At 42.8% G+C, this 21,955-nt stretch overlaps 1 protein-coding gene across 1 annotated transcript in view; it reads right to left on the reverse strand.

Moving 5' to 3' along the window:
- ZNF485 (zinc finger protein 485) overlaps positions 1-21,955 on the reverse strand; it is a 586,403-nt gene that overhangs the window by 127,069 nt on the left and 437,379 nt on the right. The gene's annotated exons all lie outside the window — the stretch shown is intronic.

Below are 21,955 nucleotides of genomic sequence, written 5' to 3' on the forward strand. Positions count from 1 at the left end.
TCATCCATTTTTTCCTTTATGGATTGGTATGGTACCTTAATTTTTTGTTGTTGTTGTTTTACTCTATTCTTAAAGAATTTCTCCTATGTTTTTGACTAGAAGATTTAGAGTTTTAGATTTCATGTTTAGGTCTATGATCCATTTTGATTCAAGTTTTTATATATGATACAAGACATGAATCAAAATTCATTTTATTTTGCCGATGGATATACCTTGTTCCAGAACCATTTGTTGAAAAGACTATAGTTTCCCTACTGAAATGCCTTTGTCCCTTTCTTGAAAATCAATTGTACATACATGTGTGTGCCTATTTCTTGACTCTTAATTCTGTTCTATTGACCTATTTGTCTATCTTGATGCCACTATCACACTGTTTTGATTACTGAAGCTTTATAAAAAGTCTTTAAATCAGATACTATTGGTTCTCCTACTTTGTTCTTTTTTTTCAAAGTTGTTTTGGCTATTCCAGGTATTTTGAGTTTTTACTTTAATTTTACAATCAACTTATCAATTTCCTCAAAAGAAGCCTGCTGAGATTTTTATCAGGATTCCATTGACTATAGATTAATTTGAGGAGAATTGACATCTAAATAATATTGAGTCTTCTGATTCATAAACAATGTATATCACTCAATTTATTTAGGTTTTACTCAGTTTTTCTAAACAACATTTTTTTTTTAGTGTAGATAGCGGTCTTTCACAATTTTTGGCAGATTTATCTCTGTTTCATAATTTGGTGCTATTGTAAATGGTATTGTTTTTTAATTTTAACTGCTGATTTTTGTTTGTATATAGAAATAAAATTGATTTTTGTATATTGATCTTGTGTCCTGCAACCTTGCTAAACTCACTTATTAGTTCTAATAGCTTTTTTGTAGATTCCATGAGATTTTCTACATAGGCAATCATGATGTCCTAAAATAAAGACAGTTTTGCTTTTTTCTTTCATATCTGGATAACTTTTATTTCTGTTTCCTGCTTTATTTCATTGGCTAGAACTTCAAGTACAATGAATAAAATGGTGATGGTGAGAGATGATGTCTTTGTCTGTATTTTTTTTTAGAGGAAAGGGGGCACTTTGTAAGTCTTGAAACCAACAAAAATCACTGCCTATGATGGTTAATTCTTGAGACTGATTATTTAATTTCAGAGACAGAATTTAGGGAAGGTTGGGTTCTCTCCAGCACCCTTGAAGGCTAGGCGACTATAAGTTACACAACCTGGGGTCATTGTATAGCTAAGATTTATGTACTTGCTATAATCCAGCCAGAAAGCTGAGGGCCATGGTTGGATAAGACATGGGTTCAGGTGAGCACCTGTAACTGCCGGATTCTCACTTTAAACACATTCCTATGCCTTACAGTCTCATGGTGAGATTGGTGTTTCTCCTGGTCCTAAGCAAACATGTGAGGAAGATCTGTCTTATCAGAGTAAGGTTTTCTTTCTCCTAAAAATCTCTTCCTTAAACTCATTTAGCTTTGGGGTACTTCCACAGCTTGAGATGTCTTTTCTCAGCCAATCTCACAAAGAGATTAATCTACTCCTCTTTCTAGTTCTTCCTCCCCAGCTCACTATGAAACACAATATAGCCTGGCTACAAAAGGAGACTACCCCCTCTGCCCCTGCAACCATGTCCATCCACAGTTCAGGACACAGCCCTTACCTGCAGGTTGAGATCTATCCCAGCACGGAGACCAAGCCTGGACTAAAACAAGAAACATTCCCAATCCAGTCTCCAGAGGGTTCAGCCTCAGGTCTTACTCACAGTACCATTGCCCTGACCCTGAATTCTTGCTTCATTCTTTGTGTTTGGATCTCTGTCTCATTAACCTCTAGGATGCTCATGGCTTATAACTGCCACATGTCTGGAAGCTGGGGTAAGAGGAACTGGGAATACTAATAGAGCTCAGGGCTTGAAAACCCATCCCCAACAGAGAAAGGAGAGAAGGAGAGAAAGAAAAGAAGACTAGCATTTCTTTAGTATAGTATATCATACTAACTACAAAAGAGGCCCTGGAGTCCCATCGCATGAGTTCCAATCCTGGCTCCACTAAGTACTACCAGCTTGATCATGAGAAAGTTACTCACCTCTCTTAGAATCTTACAGATTCCTCATCAGTAAAATGGGGGGCAATAATAGTTTTGAGTATTAACTGAAATTATTATGTTAAGTGTTAAGCAGAATTATTTGCAAATAGTAAGTACCTAACAGACCTTCACTATTGTTGTTATCATCATTACTGCGTTCACAACAACTTGCCCATCCTTGTCCTAGTTGCTTGGTCTTCATAAGGCCTCACAGGTCTGTGAGACAGGGGTCACAATTGGGCCTGTCTCCTTCAGTACCACAAGCCTGACCTTGGCGCAGGCTGCAGTCAGCAGAAGGTGCATCTCTGCCTGCAGGGTGAGATTGAAAGAGAAGAGACAGCCCAGAAGCTGAAGCCTGGCCAAGGAGCCTTAAAGAACCCAGAGCCAAGGGGTCATCTGAGAAGAGAGACACATGGCAAAAGCCATAATCTGGAGGAGACAGTTCAGAGCTTGAGAGAGGGGCCAGGTTGTGCAAAGGTGCATCCCAGGGCAAACGAGCTGCCGCACTGAAGCTGACTCCATCCCTCCTGAATCCCCCACTCCTTGACATCATACCCAATAACCTGCCTAGTGCCAAGAGTAATTAAGGCAAGTGTCCTGGCTACGCCTCACTTTATATGTGGTGTTGCTACTGCTGTTGCCCAGCCTCTTTTTCTTTTTAGCTTCAATGTCCCATGCATTCTCTTACCCAGCACCCTCTCATTCGATAGCCACGTGTTAAAGCCATATGAGACAACAGCCATGAGTTAAAGTCATGCCTGAGCTAGGCATGGAGGATGCAAAAATTAAAAATAAGCAAATAGACACAAAGATTTAAGCAAATAAGCAAATAAACACAAGCTCCTACTTTTGTGGAGCTCAGAGTCTAGTGAGGGAGACAAACACAAGTAAAATGATGAAACAATGGGATTAACTACATAGGAAACGGATATAGAAAGTCCTATGAAATTAATAATAGTACCACTAATTCTACCTGGGTGAGTTAAAAATTGGCCCTTTAACTATATTCCCTAATAGATAGTAAGTTTTTTAGGGAGAGGGGAAGTTGAAGGGTGAGCAGGTCCTGGCTCCATTTATTTCTGAATTCTCCATAGCTAACTCAGGACCTGGCACAGAGCCACAGTTAAAGAAGGATTTGAAACTGACCTTGACTTTTCCATTTTCTCCAGTGTTATCTATTCTGTATACTGCTGCCAGGTTTTTCCCAAAGCATAGGGCAAATACCATGCAATTCTCCCACAGTGAGCTTTCAACTGCATCTTCAGAATTAAGAGCATTTTCCTTAGTCCTGTGGATCACTTAGGTATTTTTGACGGCCAGCAACAGAAGACAACCGTGGCTCAAGAAAGCAGAAATGTTTTGCACTAGAAGGCTATGGATGAAAAGACAACCCTCAAAATGGGAGAAAATATTTGCAAACGAAGCAACGGACAAAGGATTAATCTCCAAAATATACAAACAGCTCATGGAGCTCAATATCAAAAAAACAAACAACCCAATTAAAAAATGGGCAGAAAACCTAAATAGACATTTCACCAAAGAAGACATACAGATGGCCAAGAGGCACATGAAAAGATGCTCAACATCACTAATTATTAGAGAAATGCAAATCAGAACTACAATGAGGCATCACCTCACACAGGTCAGAACAGCCATCATCAAAAAATCTACAAACAATAAATGCTGGAGAGGGTGTGGAGAAAAGGGAACCCAACCTGCACTGTTGGTGGGAATGTAAATTGATACAGCCACTATGGAGAACAGTATGGAGGTTCCTTAAAGAACTAAAAATAGAACTACCATACGACCCAGCAATCCCACTACCGGGCACACACCCTGAGAAAACCATAATTCAAAAGGACACATGTACCCCAATGTTCATTGCAGCTCTATTTACAATAGCCAAGACATGGATACAGCCTAACTGTCCAACGACAGATGAATGAATAAAGATGTGGTACATATATACAATGGAATATTACTCAGCCACAAAAAGAAACGAAATTGGGTCATTTGTAGTGAGGTGGGTGGACCTAGAGTCTGTCATACAGAGTGAAGTAAGCCAGAAAGAGGAAAACAAATATCATATATTAACGCATATATGTGGAATCTAGAAAAATGGTACAGATGAACCTATTTGCAGGGCAGGAATAGAGACAAAGATGTAGAGAACGGACATGTGGACGCTGTGGGGGAAGGGGAGGGTGGAACGAATTGGGAGATTAGGACTGACATATATACACTGCCATGCGTAAAATAGCTAGCTAGCGGGAACATGCTATAAAGCACAGGAAGCTCAGCTCAGTGCTCTGTGATGACCTAGATGGGTAGGATGGGAGGGAGGTCCAAGAGGGAGGGGATATATGTATACATATAGCTGATTCACTTCACTGTAGAGCAGAAACTAACACAACATTGTAAAGCAATTATACTACAATTAAAAAAAAAAAGGCTAGGAAAAGCTCAGAGAATAGAAATAGATGTTCAAGGACTAGACTTTCAGATGGATGGGACTCAGGATGGTTCTGGGATGTGGAGAGCATGAATTGGTAGCCTGTGCCTTCAGAGTGCAGCCCTTGGGGTGAATGAAAGACCAATGACTCATACTTCCAGTTTATTCACACATCAAAAGTTCTAGGAGAGAACGTTGGATCGGCCTGGCATGGGTACCTCCTCCTTCATTGGTCAGCAGAGATGGGGTGGGTCAGGACACCTTGAATATCAGTCCCCCTAGAAAGCTACCCAATGGAGGAGAGACAGCTGTAAACCCAAAACTGAGGCACTGGTACTAGAAGAAAAGATGGATGCCAGGTAGGCAAAGCCAAAAACAAAAATCAAACTGAACAATGAAAACAAGTGAAAAAGTAATCACTTTTGGCCACTAACGGGGTCAAAAAATCTCCAAAAGTAGGTACAAGTGACTTTTCTCAGATACTTCCCTCTTTCATATACCGTGTGCTCCCATCAAACAGGCCCCTTTCCAATACAGGAACCACCAGACTCACATATGTGCAAACATGTAGTTTCTACTCCCTGGATCTTTGCATGCCTGGCAGCTTCTGGTCACTCACAGTCAGCCAGCTCAAATGTCACCCCTGCACGGCCTATCTAAAGCACTCTGGTCATTCTGCAGCCAGACATCCTGACTGCCTGCTAGAGAACTGTTGGACCGTCTACTCCACAGGGCAGCAAGGACTCTTCATCTCTACACCCTGGTTCCTAACCCGGGCTCTGCAACTGCATTTAAGCTCAGAGAGAGCTGAGCTAACACCACCTCCTGGCACAGCAAATAGAGTGACATTCCGAACCCAGGATGGTCTCCTCAGGGAAAGCAGGCACAGCTTCTCCCACTTCCCTCCAACCCTGAGAAGGGAGGGTGGACAGGATCACTTCCAAACCACAGAGCAAGTGTTTTCCATTTTTGCTCATTTGTGCCTCATTCAACCTTATAAACTCACTGAAAATGACCAGCGTCTAAAACTAATAGCACTCATTTCTGTAGGTAACCTTACATTCTTCAATAGCTCAATGTTACACATAAATGCATTATTTTTAAATAATTCTAATCATTTATCTAAATTCTGGTACCAAGAGCAAGTACTATGGCCAGGGTGCATGGCAGAACAATGTGTGCAAGGCAGCCCAGGTCAGGGAATATGCCCTATGCCATCAGACCAGAGCTGGGGACTTCGCTTCCAAGGTCTACTTTGATGCTGACTCCTTGTGTGACCTAGAACCTCCCTAAGGCTCCACTTTTCCCAGGATAGAATGAGAGTCTCTCACCAAGAAGACTCCCTGGCAGGAGGACAAAGGGCTTGGAGCCAGCTACACCTGAGTGTAAATCATGGCTCTCTCCTCTACCAACTTTGTGACCCAAATAATTACCTAATTCAGTCCTTCCCAGACTCCACTGATCATCAGAAACTCCTGGTGAACTCTTGGAAACTAAAGATATTTTGACCCCAGAAATGTTGATTCAGGATATCTGGAAAGAAGCCCAGAAATCCATATTTTTCCAAAAGCTTCCAGGTGACGCTGATGATCAGCCGGGTTTGGTAATCATTCTCTCAGTTACTGTGAACTTCTGTTTCCTCATCTGTAAAATGGGGATAGGAACTGTGCCTCCCTTGTAGACTTGGTAAGAGGGCTCACGAGATAACGTGTGCACATTTCTTGGCACACAACAGTGCCTTCCTGCAGCCAGTCAGTCAGTTGGGGTGACTGTGCGCCTGTCCTGTGCCAGATACCAAGTCAGGCACTGGACACAGAATGTGAGCATGACAAGTGTGTTCCTGGCCCCATGGAGACTGTGCGCTGGGGCAGGGAGACAGCAGCACACAAGGAAACCTACAGGAATAACTCTCATTTGATGTCTCATACTCTGGGTCTGCCACTAAACCCCAACTGGTGACCATCACCATGGGGGTGGCCAGAGTGTAGAGGCCCCCAGACATACCTGAATCTAGAGAACAGGTGGAGCTGGAGAGGCAGAGAAAAGACCTCGTTCTGAGTGGGGATCTAGCCTGATGCTGATGCTGCTGGAGATGAAAAGGGTCAAGTGCCTGGTGGGGAAGCAGGGGCTGTGTGGGAAGAATTCACTTGGAGTGTCCGGATGATAGGGAAGTTGGGATGTCAGACGTGGTATCCTGAGGGCAAGAAAAATGGACCCAGGCCCTCCATTCTACTGTCATTCCCCACGTTGAGTGAGTCGAGCTCTGGTGAGGGAAGAAGCTCCTCTGGGATCACTTTTGGCCACAGACAGAGCAATGGAGAGGGGATGACTCAGGATAGGCTTCCAGCCCTACTGGGAACCCTCCACTTCCTGGAAAAGTCAACCCATCGTGTACTTCATTCTACATGAGTGTGTAATAGGAGAGAGGGGCACAGACTTGGGATGGGGGCTTAAAGCTTAATTGGTAAAGTTTAGAAAAATTTAAAAGAATAAAGAGGTCCTAAAGGGGGAAAATGAGCTATGAAAGGATAATAATTAAAGGATGTTTATTTGTTCATTTGTTTAAAGGAGGATGGAGCTACAGGGTTGCTCTATTTGGAAAACAAAATGTCAATGCCTAGGCCCAAGGCCGATGGATCAGAAACCAGTTCTAGGCAACAAATTCTGCACACTCAGGTAGCAAGATGATCCAGCAAAAGGTCAACTGTCCCTAAAATACAAAAAAGCTTAGAGAAGGAGCTGGGACCAATTTGAGAGGCTGCGAAGGGTCAGTGCACCTGTAGCAGCCTGCAATGAGCAAAGACACCTTGTGTTATGTTGGCAAGGGTGACAGGTTCCAGCTCGGGACCTGAAGGCTTTAAGGAAGATTTGACAAGTAATTCACATTTAGCATGCTGGTATCTTTGAGCACTTGTAGGTTCAGTGAGCTGTCTGGGGCACATAGAATCAAAGGACACACATGCTGTAATGAAAGAATGAAAGAAGGACGTTGGGGTGGGTGACACCCCTGATCAGTGTTGACTCATCTGTACTGGCACCTCAAGTCAGTTTCATCACTCAGGGACAACGCTGTCATGGATAGCCAGACTAATTGCTCCACATCATTTCGTAAGGCATGAACTAGAATGCCTTTCCACTGCCCCCATCTTAAAGATGGAGAGTGGCAGTCTAAGGTGTGGGTTCAAGCCCCAGTGAAGACTGAGGTGCGATTCCAAAGCTTCCATCCTGGGTCCTGTGTGCTGCACCCCTGTACACATCAGAGGGACTCATGCACCTGCAGCAGCCCTGCGTCAGCTGGCGAGCCCGTGCCAATGGAAGGGCCATAACAGCACTGCAGGGGACCACCCTTCCAGATGAACATGAGGGCCTGGGGAGAGGGGTCAAGTTCAGGCATTTCCTCACTCTTCCAGACAGCAAACCTCACTCTGATCAGAATGATTCCCTGTAGGAGAGAATGTTTACCCTAATTCATGATTTGCAAACAACTAGGCTTTAATAAAATGCATTTAAAGCTAAAAGTGTCCAGAACAGAATCGAGTGTGTCTTTGAAGCCACTTTTGGATTTTGGCAGATCCTTAGTTCATCCTTGTCATCCTCACCTCGCCACCAGCAGACTTCTGAAGCTCCACACTCCCTGCAGTCGAGGGAAGGGGCAGCAGCCCAAGCAGGGAGCATAGGACAACTCCATGACAGTCCAAGCCCAGGCAAGACACTTTTCTGAACAGATTCCTCTTGCTGGCTAAGTCTATAGGAAGACTTTTTTTTTTTCTTTCCTAAAAACTTGAAGACTATTTTAGATGTCAGTTTCATGGTTGACTGGCTTCCAGAAAAGCAAATAAAATTGACTATATTATGGAGATAACTCTAGATGTAGCCAAGCCTAGGGCTCATTGGCTGAAGAATGAAGACAGATGCAGAGATGCACAGAGAGGCTGAGTGGTAAAACATGGATGAAAGAGCACAGACCTGGAACCATGGTGCCTGGCACATTGCTTACTTATCCTGAGTCTTGGCGCAAGTTATTTAGTCTCTTCCTGCCTCAGTTTCCACATACAGGAAACAGGATAATAAAAGTACCTCTTGGGGCTTCCTTGGTGGCGCAGTGGTTAAGAATCCGCCTGCCAATGCAGGGGACACGGGTTTGAGCCCTGGTCCGGGAAGATCCCACATGCCGTGGAGCAATTAAGCCCGTGTGCCACAACTACTGAGCCCACGTGCCAGAACTACTGAAGCCCGGGTGCCTAGAGTCCGTGCTCCGCAACAAGAGAAGCCAGTGCAATGAGAAGCCCGTGCACCGCAAGAAGAGCAGCTGCAACTAGAGAAAGCCAGCGGGAAGCAATGGAGGCCCAGCACGGCCAAAAATAAATAATAAAATAAATTAATTTTTTAAAAAAAGTACCGCTTCACGTGTTTGTTGTGAAAAATAAATGGATTAACACATGTAAGTGCTTAGAACAAGGAGCCTGGCGCATAGTAACTCTGTGTGGAGTAGTTATTCATATCATTCTGCAAAACTCTGAACCCCAGGCACCCTTTTTCACTATTGACCTTCAAAGGGAAACTGACTTCAGAAAAGATGCCAATTATCAATTTCTGTGATCTTCCGCCCTCGAGCTCGTGAATCAAGAGCTCAGAAATGACTCAGGCACTCACCCTGAACTCAGACCATTTCTGGCAGAACTTTTCCACTCCAAGGAGTCGTCAACTAATTATACTGAATGAGTCTTGCTCTGAGCCAGAAATGTGATAACAAATTTCCTTAGAGGGATGGACTAGGAGGCCTGAAGTCAAAACACCAGAGAAGCTGATGAAACATTCAATGCATTGCCTCCATGTAGAAGGGGAGGAAGAGGAGGAAAGGGAAAAAAATAAGGAGCAAGAAAAAGAACAAAAATATTAAAGAGGACTTCCGATTCATGTCATCTTCACCCTGAGGTAGACGTACACATCCAGACCTGCCTCCCCACTTGTACTCCATTCCTGGTCCTCTGTGGCTGTGGCCAAGCAGAGGCTGGACATCAGGATTTACCTCTTCTGTTTGCTCTTCACCCACATCTGATAGGTCATTAAGTGCTGCCGATTTTGTCTGACCCTATGTAAGTTCCAGATTTCATTTCCCACCAATGCCTCACTTAAGGAAATCTCACTGCAGTGGTTAGGATCTCCCAGGCCAAAGGAGTGGAGATGGACTCAAGTTACCAAGCGATGTCAGCTAATCCTATCAGGGAAGTAGGGAGGAAAGAAGAAAATTTAGCATCCACCAACCAAAAGAGTCCAAAATGCAGCCCAGCTGCAGTGAGGCATCCTTCACCCATCTGCAGCAGATGGCCACTGCGCCCTGCCGTTGCATCTCTTACATGGCAATTCTGTCTCTTTATCTTCTTTTGTTGCTGCCAATCAAATGCCCCTCTGCTCCCACTGGCTCTGCTGTCTGAGAGCTTCTGCTCATACACTCTCTCTCTGTGAGTCATCTGGCATGCACTATTCTAATGTCTGCATCCCTGTGTGTCTCATTTTCAAAATCCAGAAGAAAGAGGACTTAACTGAGTCAATATGGTGCCACATGGAGCAACGCTGCTGGGCAGAGCTGTTGTAACAGGCCACTGCACAGAAAACCTAAAGGTAGCTGCTTTGGGGCAGGCTCAGACCCACAGTCCCATCATTTGTGGCAAGATCATGTAAAAATAAAAATCTTTGTTGATTTTCAGTAGTCAACACGTTCATTTATACTTCTAGATTTTTTGCATGAGCTGTGACTTCAGTGGGTATTGGCATGTAAGGAACACCTAATTACACGGAACGTTTTGTAAGTGATATCAGAAAGATGGGAGCAAGGCAAAGAACAACCATTTCACGAACAAAGTTTGGGATATTGCAGGAATATTAAAGCTCTTTTGGCGTCCTTTTGCATTTCATGAATCCAGACCTACGAGCGAGCAGAACAAGAGTTTGTCATATTAGCTATTTACAAATGGTTTCTTTTAAAACGTCCTTTCTGATTAGCAGTTCATAGGAGGAGCTTTCTACCCGCAACGACCAGGGCAGCCCCTCATGTGAAGTCAGCGTTTAAACATTCAGCCAGGATGCGTCGGACCACCCAGGCTCTCCCAACCTCCCAGCCCGGCTGCCACGCTGGCTGTCCCCGTGCTGGCTGGAGTTCTGGGATCTGGGCCGCAAAGACGCTTCAAGATTTCTGACTTTACCGCCATGGTAACTGATTGCGTCATTATCTATAATACATCTGGAGGGAGAAGCACATATTGAGGTGAGTGAGACAGGGAGGTGATTTGAGAAAAATTTCCAGATCTTGTTAAAATCTTTTGTGGTCTTGGGAATCTTATTTAACCTTCAGCTTCCTGTCCATAAAAAGGAGATGTAGATGTGCACATCATATGCACATGGATTTCAATGGAGATTGATAATAGCAACCATTTATAAATAAAATGTCTGAGGAGGGTAATTTGGCAAGAGGAGACTTCAGTTTCTCAAATTGGCTTCAGTTTTAGTAATGATAGAAAGCAAGTGAGATCATCACTACAGCCTGACAAACCCCTTCAATAGATCCCATTATTCTAGTTAGCTCTTTATTTTTAAACAAGATATAGCTAAAATTGTGACTTTCACGGAGTTACTCAGGGGCTAACATTATTGTATGGGTCACTCCAGTTCCTTCCTGGGGTAGTAAATACTTGTACTTTTATGGTGCGGACTTTTGCTGGTTGTAATGAGTTTCTCTCTGTTCCTCTGGGCTGACAGCAACCATGGCGGCCACTCATGACTCAGCTTCCTGTGCACCTGGTCTTGAGTCTTGTCTCTAGGGCAGGTGGCCCAGGGAAATAGCACCCCCTTCATGAGATCAGCCTGGCTTCCCCCGACCTTGCTGGACAGGCTCCAAGGCCCTGCTCAGCCACAATGGCATGCGAGTCCAGTCTGCCCTGTGCTCACAGAGGGCTGCTCTCAACTAGATGAGCCAACCTCACAATCTCATCTTGGCTGCCCTTGGCACACAGACTGGCCTTCTCACACCAGAGACAGAAGGCTGCCGCCAAGAGCACTGGGCCAGCTGCTCTCACTCTGCAACAGAGAGGAAGGGTGTCTTTTCCGCCCCATGGAGGCAGGTGAGCACTTGCTGGGAGCCTTAGTAGATATCTGAGCGCCCAAGGACCTGCAGGAGCTCATAGCCTAGATCACTCCAAGAGGGAAACCAAAATACTCCAGAAGACCCAACTGAAGCAGGGCTTGAGGGAACAGGCCAAAGTGTACTTACAACAACCTAGGCATTCACATCCAAAATGTATCCATAATTTAATAAATGGCTAAAAGCATTCATATGCGATATCAACTTTATCGCATGCTCCCTTGAATAAAATCAAGATCAGAGTGTCTTAGAGCAGAGGGGGAAATCTGAATGGGCTGGATAGATACAGATGGGATCAGCCTGGGATTTGGCAGAACTTGGTAAGATCAGTTGCACACAATGCATTGAAAATGCTCAACTATGGAGTGGAACTGCCTTATATCAGAACATATGATGCTGAGGGCTCACAATTATCTGAAAGAAAAACCCCCAGAAATAAGATGTCAATAACCTCATTTTTGTAGCCCATATTGATGACAGTGAAAAATTCTTTGGCATCAATGAAACTTGAGTGATTGCCTTTTCCAGTTGTCCCAAATAAGAAGCAGACCCAAACAGGCACGTTTCTGCCAAGGGAGAGTTCTCTTAATTATCCCTGAACCTCATTTGCTACAGGCCTAGTAAACAATTGGAGCCTTGCCTCTCTCTACATGACCCCATATACACACACATTCTCACGTGAACACCCTTCTGCACACACATGTATAAAATACACACCTATGAAGATAAACTAGCAGGGCCAAGCTGACTGGAAAAAACAACTATTGGACTTGCTACATAAAAATATGGGCAGTGCACAGAACAGATAAAATCTTTGCCAAAAGCTTTATCGCATGGGGCTAGTTTGCTAAAACATCCTTCGGCCTTTGTGTTTGGATAAATAAGGGTTTAAATTACTCAGAGTGACTTGCCTTCTAAAACCACACAGAATTCTTCTTTTTGCACTAAAACCTCAAGACTTCTAAATCTCATAGAAGTAAAAAAAAGCCATGTCCCTCAGGACTAAAATAGAAAGAGAAGGAGGCGGTAGCCAAGAACATTCTTTCCAGCGTACAGGGGACCACCTCCTTGTTCACATACCCATCATGATTTGTAAAGAAGGTTAAGGGTCCAGCTTACACCACCAAGATTAAAAACTTGAGGCCAAGAGGTGGCTGCCCAGAGCTGGGATGAGCAAGGCTAAGAAGAGCTTACATCTTTTCTGAACCACGCCAAGGATGCCATTCCCTTGGTGCTGAAATTCAAGAAGTCAAAGATAATTTTCCAAAAGACTGTATTTTCTAAGGCCAGAAGGTGAAGGGAACAAATGATGCTTCATCTCCCTGAGGATTTTGAAGATTATTAGATCACCATTTCAAGACAGGAACATTCTGACATGATGTAGTATTTGGACTAAAGAGTGGAAGCCTGAATCAAAAGGAATTCTGTTGAGTTTGGATGTTGGGGAAGCTGTTTCTCTTTGCCCAACTTGACTATTTTCTTCTTGTATTGATTCATTACATCTACAAACCCTAGCACTTTTACCACATGACTTCTATTACTCTGTATCCCAAGTCCCCTTTTGGGGATCAACTGTTGGTCAAACACGTTAATGTGCCACGACAGGGACAATCTCAGGCTGTGACCGAAAGCCAGTACTCACTGGTCCTTTTCCCTAACCACATTCTTTTCTCCTTTGTCCTCACTCTCTCGTGGCATTGGCATCAAACGAACCTGTGTAAGCTTCTGCCCCCCTCAACTAGTGCTGAGGGCTTGAGCAAGAACGACTTTCTGAACTTGTTTTCTCATACGTGAAATAAAACCCTCCAGTGAGGATTAAATGATGTGATTAATAAGGTTAATGAGAGTATCAGAGTAGTGCTATCCTAATCACAAGAGTCCTTTCAAAGCAGAGAGTTTTCTCTGGTTCCCTGTGGGGTGTCAGCCTGTGAGCTCCAAGGGACTCATTTCATCAAACTTCACCACAAAGCTCTACAGAAAAGGCACAGGAGAGGCCCCTGCTCCCTCTGAGAGAGTTGGTCAAGACCACTGGACAGCAGTCTTTCCAAATAAGTAAAAATATGGAACAGGCTGGCATATGTTTGTTGAAAATCTGACCCATGTTTTTAAGATTGCCATTGTTTTCTTAAATTCACTATCCTTCCTTTGCTTCCTGTACCTAAAGAAAGTTCATACTCACATACTCAAAACACGTCACTACACAGAATGAGCATGATGTCATCCCGTGAGGACCTCTGTGCAGGGGAATTCCAAGTTACAAGCCAGGTGTCCATTAGAAGCCATCACTAATCTTAAGCCACTTTCTAGCCCATATCAGGGAGACCAGCCCCACCATCCTCAGCATGTGCGCACATGGGTCTGAATGACGGAGGAAGCTGTACTGGCAGAGAAGGAAGAAAAGGGAGCAAAAGAAGGATCTCTCCGTGGATGGGCTTTCCATTCGGCAATTTAAATCGTTCTTTTAAAATAAATAAATAAATAAGTTGTTCCGGATTGTCTGAGATAACATTGGTCCAACGTGTTTATCTTTTTCTTACAGACTTTTAAATTATAATAAATAAAAGGCTTTTAAATGGTTTTCCATAAAGGTATAAAATTACCTCTGGAAAGAGAAAAAGCATTAATGCATGCAAACAAATATATTCTGTTTATAATTTTTGGATTGAAGGAAAGGCCGGGGATACCTGTTTTCCTTGTGTACTCTTATCCCTTCCATTTAGAATGAATTCCTCATCTTCTTTATCCACTTTCTTCTGCTACCTACCCATCTTTGTGTTCAAATATCACCTCTTTGGTGAAGATGTTCTCTCCACTCCTTTCCCTCCCAATAATATAATAATATAGTTATTCTCTATTGATGGCTTTGTTACTTGTTTCATTTACCATGGCTACAGCATGGATTATTCTCTAGTTATCTCTGTAAAACTGGAATCACTCATGTACTTCATGAAGACCTATAATGTTGATATCATAGGAGGGCTGCTGGCCCTGGAGAAAAACAATGAATTTGAAAATTGCACAACAGGAAAAACTCTGGACTCTGTAGAGTGGGCTAGCCATAGTATGGGTTGATCAAGTCATTGAGGTGAATGAATCTTCCTCAGGAGAGTACGTTGCGTGATTGGAAAGAAAAGGCAGATGATCTGTTGAATTTTAGGTATGCGTGTAGGTCCCTCAGGTGGATGAGTCATATTCATTCCCATATCACAAAGGCCAGGCATAACCAAAAGCCAACTTCTCAGCCTGGTTCGCTTCATGGTTGTTTGTACTATCCTTTCCATGAAGGCAGAGTTATAGCAAGAAGGGAAAGACTGTGGTTCCAAGAGTCTCCCTCCTTTCCTGAGAAGGAACTTGATAGAGAGGTAGTTTCTCCAGGACTGACTTTAAAAATCTGAACTGCAGTGGTCTCTTCACCCATCCAACCAACCGGCATTTAGTAATTACCTACTGTAGGTTAGGGGCAATGCTAGATTCTAGGAATAGAGTACAAATTCCCCAATTATTGCTGCATACAATCTTCTAAAGAAAGATAGAAAAGGTCTTGTTTAAAAGTTTTTTCATATCCAAGGAGGAAAGAACAGCCAAAACAAGTGAGACAGGGGTGAGAGGGAGAGGACCCCCCCAGCGGTAAGTCTGAGTGTTCAAGGAAGGTGAGAGCAAGAAGAGAGGTCCCCCCAGGAAGCCCGGGGCAGGGTCCCTCTGGTGGTGATCCCAGGGACTACAGATGGAAAATGATCATCTTGCGGGGGTTAACCCTGAATGTAGTAGCCCCAGTGCTGTGACTCAATAGGTAGAGCCAAGGCCACTAAAGTGTGACATTCCTACACAAACAGTCACCATTGAGGGGCTGTCTAGGCAGAGAGGTGCCTTAGCTGGAAGCTGCTTTCGTCAGTCCGCAAAAACACACACCGTTGAGAAAGAATTCCCTGCCAGTTTTTGAGACACTGAAGCCGAAACATTAACTTTACACAAAATGAATGTATTAGGAAGCTGCGGGAAAGGGAGACATTAGGGACACAGAGAGGGAGAAATCAATTCTACTCCATTTGGGGAGGAAAGAAGAGAGGTTTCAGAGAGGAAGTAAACGTGTAGCTAAAGCTGGAAGAATATATATGCATTTGCCACGTAAAACGGGATGGGGTAAGAGAAATCTTGGCAGAGAAAACTGTATTGACAAAAACATGGCAGGATGAAGTGTGAAGACACTGTAAGAAATAAGATGAGGGCCAGACCTCAGGGGCCTTGTAGGACATACTGGGAAGTTTGTATTTCATTGGAAATTCAAACTGTTAAAGAGAATGATCTCATACCCCCTAAGGGTCTTAGGTCACAGCCAAAAGGGAGCCCTGTGCACATAATTTACTTAAAATATCTTAAAATATTCCAATTGTATCTTCTACTTTGTAATAAATTGATACTTGTTTTAATATTTTAAAATAGTTCTAACCTTCTAGTAAAATTGTTACTCCAGAATAATAAACCACATCTCTCAAAAGTTTCAAGTGCCCTGGAATACAAAGAAGTACCCCCCAGAGGTCCATGTAACTCAGTTTGAGAAGAATAGTTGTATGTAACTGGAAGTCTTCAAAGCATTTTAAGAAGTGGAATAAGTTTAGTGAATTCAGAGAGCACTTAACTTATGAGATTTGGAGTTGGTGAGGAGTGGGAAAATATAAAAGTCGTCAAGGTGGAGACTGCTAGGATATGGTGACTGGTGGAAAAGAATGGGCCAATAAGAAGATGTAGGATGTTGGCTTAGAGGCCCTCCACTTGGGTAAGGAATGTAGGGGAATCAAAACAAACATGAGGTAGGGGCAGAACAGGAGGTTCTTGGTTTATGTCTGCAGATGCTGGCCCTGACTGCCTGTGGACCATCCGGCAGGAGATGCCTGGGAAGACAATGGGTCTGCTGTTCAGGAGCAGTCTATACTAAAGACAATATCTGAGAGCCACTGGCCTTGCAAGTGGCCAGAGGAAAATTGTGGGGAGAAAAGGCCAAGGAGAGAAACCAATGTATTTGGGCCTCCAGAGTGAGTTGGGGACATAGGGATGAATCAGATGTTTTCCTTCCTCCTGCAGAATTCAGCTTAGTGTGGAAGTGAGGATGGCCACTTATGGCAATACCAGATATGAATGATCCATGGTAGCCAGCAGGCACACCGGGAATGCTCAGGTTTGCCTAAAGCAGAGAGTCAAGTTAAGAAGTCATGGAAACTGAGATTAGAAAAGGTAAGTCAAGGCCAGCTTGTGAATGACCAAGAAATTTGAAAGACAAAGGGAAATGTCAGAGTTTTATGAGCAGGGTAATGCTAGGTCCAAGGCTCTGTGAAGCACTGTCAAATTCGACTAGGAGGAAGTATTTCATGGTCAGGTGACCAACAACATGTAGAAAACAGGGAGACGTTTATATACAGGGGAAGGGAAGGGAAGAGGCAGTGTGGGCTGGCACCAGGCAGGGGATACATTTTAAATACCCGACGACCCTAATGACATGGGCACCATCAGAACAGATGCCAGCCAGGGCACGATACTGGCACAATATCAGCAAATGTGAGCCCTTGCCAGAGAATCAGCAATGGAAAGAGTGAGGAGGAGGTAGCTATAGAGTGACACAACCCTCCTCTTATGAGGCATAGAATATAAATAGGAGATGCAGGTGGCCGCTGTGATGGTTATGAAGCAATGTCAGCAAACAAGGGAGGAATGATTTCTTGATAAACCATAGCTCTGCCCTTCACATGTGCTTTCCTGGAACAAAAGAGAAAAATGAGGGGATTCAGATGCAGAAGGCCCTTATGATCTGGGAGCAGCTGGGTCACTGAGAAGCACCGCTGGCTTCAATTTCCCATTCACAAACTTGGCATGTCTCAGTCTTTTCACCAGACCTGGGACCAGGTCTCTGAGGTAGAACCATACAGATGGGGTGAACGCAAACAGTCTCCTTCCTCCCTCCTCTCCAGTCTCGTGTTATTTCAGAGCTCTAGATATGAGCTGTCCGTAAAGCATTTATGAAAGTTCCAGAGCTGGGCCCAGTGGCCAAACTCCTTTTTTCTAGTGTTAGAGGCTTTGCACCTTCTTTATTTCCTGGGAACTCCTGTGGAGGGTGGATAAGATTTAGGTGTAGATAGCAAGTCTCATTCACAACCTGGGAATCTCATACTGTATATATTTTATCTTCATATATGACTCGTGTTTTTGTAAGTTTTGTAAGACTTTGTTGCATGAAGTATCTTACACATGAACAAAATAATTAAAACTAAACACAGAAGTCTCGTAAAACCAAGATTCTCATGCTTGATAAGGTCAGAAGCAATTTTCCAAAATACTTGACCATATCTATTCTTTATAATTTTAATATAATACTGCTCTGTTAAATCCCATTAAATGTTTTCATTAAGATAGATTATCTAAATTTGCCCTTGCTTGGCTAACAGACTAGCATAGCTGAGCATAACTCTCTGGAGGTATGTTTTGAAGAGAAACAGACTATGGAACTTGTAGTTCTTGTTAACTTGCACACTCAAGTTCACACAGCAAACTGGCAAGCGGGGATTGCTCATGATTCTTATAGTGGTTCTAGTCTGAGGTAGAAAGTGTGTCTCTTAAATAAAAGCAAAAATAAACAAATGGGACTTAAGCAAACTTAAAAGCTTTTGCAGAGCAAAGGAAACCATCAACAAGATGAAAAGACAACCTACTGAATGAGAAAGAAGTATTTGCAAATGATGCAACTGACAAGGGGTTAATATCCAAAATATACAAAGAGCTTAGATAACTCAATATCTAAAAAACACAAACAACCCAGTCAAAAAATGGGCAGAAGACCTAAACAGACATTTCTTCAAAGAAGACATACAGATGGCCAACAGGCATATGAAAAGATGCTCAACACCGCTAATTATTAGAGAAATGCAAATCAAAACTATAATGTGGTATCACCTCACAGAGGTCAGAATGGCCATCATCAAAAAGTCTACGAACAATAAATGCTGGAGGGGGTGTGGAGAAAAGGGAACCCTTTTGCACTGTTGGTGGGAATGTAAATTGATACAGCCACTGTGGAGAACAGTACGGAGGTCCCTTAAAAAACTAAAAATAGGGCTTCCCTGGTGGCGCAGTGGTTGGGGGTCCGCCTGCCGATACGGGGGACACGGGTTCGTGCCCCGGTCCGGGAGGGTCCCGCGTGCCGTGGAGTGGCTGGGCCCGTGCGTCCGGAGCCTGTGCTTCGCAACGGGAGGGGCCGCGGCGGTGAGGAGCCCGCGTATCGCAAAAAAAACCAAAAAAAAAACAAAAAAAAAAAACCAAAAATAGAACTACCATATGACCCAGAAATCCCACTATTGGGCATATACCCTGAGAAAACCATAATTCAAAAGGACACATGTACCCCAATGTTCATTGCAGCACTATTTACAATAGCCAGGACATGGAAACAACCTAAATGTCCAATGACAGATGAATGGATAAAGAAGATGTGGCACATATATACAATGGAATATTACTCAGCCATAAAAAGGAAAGAAATTGAGGTATTTGTAGTGAGGTAGATGGACCTAGAGTCTGTCATACAGAGTGAAGTAAGTCAGAAAAATGGTACTGATGAACCTAGTGGCAGGGCAGGAATAAAGACACAGATGTAGAGAATGGACTTGAGGACACATTAGGGGGAAGGGGAAGCAGGAACAAAGTGAGAGAATAGCACTGACATATATACACTACCAAATGTAAAATAGATAGCTAGTGGGAAGTAGCTGCATAGCACAGGGAGATCAACTCGATGCTTTGTGGCGACCTAGAGGGGTGGGATAGGGAGGGTGGGAAGGAGGCTCAAGAGGGAGGGGATATGGGGATATACATATACGTATAGCTGATTCACTTTGTTGTACAGCAGAAACTAACACAACATTGTAAAGCACTTATACTCCAATAAAGATGTGCAAAAAAAACTCTTCTCAGTAATTATATTGGTAGTAGAAATATTAGTAATAGATTAATATTTTGAGACTGTTATACATATAATTTAAAATAAAATAAATAAGTAACTATGAGGTTTTCTAATATCCTCTGTGTCCTTAAGAAGTAGGATTTTTAACAGGTAGAAAAAAGGAGATACAGATAAATACAGAAGAGGTATAGCTGAATTTGAACTGGAAGCATCAATATGACTTCATCAGATATTTTATTTAACATACTGTTTTTATTTGCTCTATCCACTGAAGAGTCTTAGAAAAAATGGTCAACCCATTAGCAATGAGCATCTCTGCTGCCCAGCTTGTGGCACTGAAATTCCAATTCTCATTTCAAGACTTCTTGAAGAAATGACAAATTCCAGGTCTGGGAAAAGAACCGTACAAGATGAACCTGGAACATCGTGTCATACCAGATAGCAAGAAAGCTATCAGAGACTCAGGAGCCCACGTGAAAAAGCTCCCACTGGCCAAAAAAATGGGACAATTTGAGCTCCCAGTTGGATAATAATCTCAATGGAATGAAACATAGCCAATATGCTTAAATCCATGAATTCATATCGATACTTAGAGAAAAGAAAGTAAATGACCATATTTTGGAGGATGAAAGGAAACCAGCTCGTTATTTTGAACACTGTAAATAAAGGAAAATAATTTTTTTTTTAAGTCTACAAATAACAAATGCTGGAGACTGTATGGAGGAAACGGAACCCTCCTACACTGATGGTGGGAATGTAAATTGGTGCAACCACTATGAAGAACAGTATGGAGCTTCCTCAAAAAACTAAAAATAGATCTACCATATGATTCAGTAATCCCACTTTTAAACACATATCTGGAAAAGACAAAAACTCTAATTTGAAAAGATACATGCACCCCAGTATTCACAGCAGCACTATTTATAATAGCCAAGACATGGAAACAACACAAATGCCCATCAACAGACAGTTGGTTTAAGAAGATGTATATATGTGTGTGTGTGTGTGTGTGTGTGTGTGTGTGTGTGTGTGTGTGTGTGTGTGTGTGTATATTACTCAGCCATAAAAAAGAATGAAATATTGCCATTTGCAGCAACATGGATGAACCCATGAACCCAGAGAATATTATACTTAGTGAAGTAAGTCAGACAAAAAGAAATATTATATGATATCACTTATATGTGGAATCTAAAAAATAATACAAATGAATCTATATATAAAATAGAAACAGACTCACAGACAGAAAAAACAAACTTATGGTTACCAAAGGGGAAAGGAGTAGGACAGAGGGATAAATTAGGAGTTTGGGATTAACAGATACAAGTTACTGTACATAAAATAGATAAGCAACAAGAATTTACTGTATAGCACAGGGAACTATATTCAATATCTTGTAATAAGCTATAATGGAAAATAATCTGAAAAAAATATATATATAATATGACTAAATAACTTTGCTGTACACCTGAAATTAACACAATATTGTAAATCAACCATACTTTAGGTTTTTTTTAAAGTGTGCCCCTTTTAAAGGTTGACCAAAGAACAGTAAATGGACCTCTACTCGGGGACTATTTTAGGCAAAATGCCCTCAGTGGATGGATCTTGGGCCAGCTGCCCAACAGTGGAGGCTTTGCACATTTAAATGGCTTCCTCACTGGCTGAGACCTTATCTAAGGCCAGCGTGTCCCTCAATGACCCTTTTACAGAAGACACTGAACGCATCTGCCAGGTGCAGTGGATTACTGCTCTACAAAGACTCTAGGCTCCTGACATCAAAGTGAACCTTCAGTTGTAATGCTGGTACTTTAAAAAGAAAATTCTGAAACCAAAATGGCCTTTCTCTCCCAGCTTTTCCTTTGGAATGCACCAAAGCGAGACCCGAGGAACGTGATGACATCCTAAAAGCCTGTGATTAATTCATGCTGGTTCCCAAGCCTTTGCCCCTTGGTGCCACATGGTGAAGCATTTACCACCACCTGGTTTTGCTCCACAGCCAGACAGCACTTCCAAGAATTCCAGTCATCACTTGAATAGAGATAGGATTGAGTTCATGGAGTTTCTTACAGGGCTATTTTATGCAAATCTCTTTTATCCATTCCCTCATTGAGATTCCCTTGCATAAACAACCCTGTTTACCAGTGGATTATTTACCCATGTAATTGATTGCTTGTTTTTTCAATGAGTTGTTCAGTGTGGGGTTTTTAGTTCCCTGTTCCAATGTTTTTGTATAAGTAAGAGGATAAGGTGGCAGGAAATGGGAGCTCCCCAGAGAAGAAGTAACTGTGATAAATGAGACTATGTCAGGCTATGTACATACAGGAAACAATAC

Source organism: Physeter macrocephalus, chromosome 20 (genome assembly GCF_002837175.3).
Source record: "Physeter macrocephalus isolate SW-GA chromosome 20, ASM283717v5, whole genome shotgun sequence".
Taxonomy (NCBI): Eukaryota; Metazoa; Chordata; class Mammalia; order Artiodactyla; family Physeteridae; genus Physeter; species Physeter macrocephalus.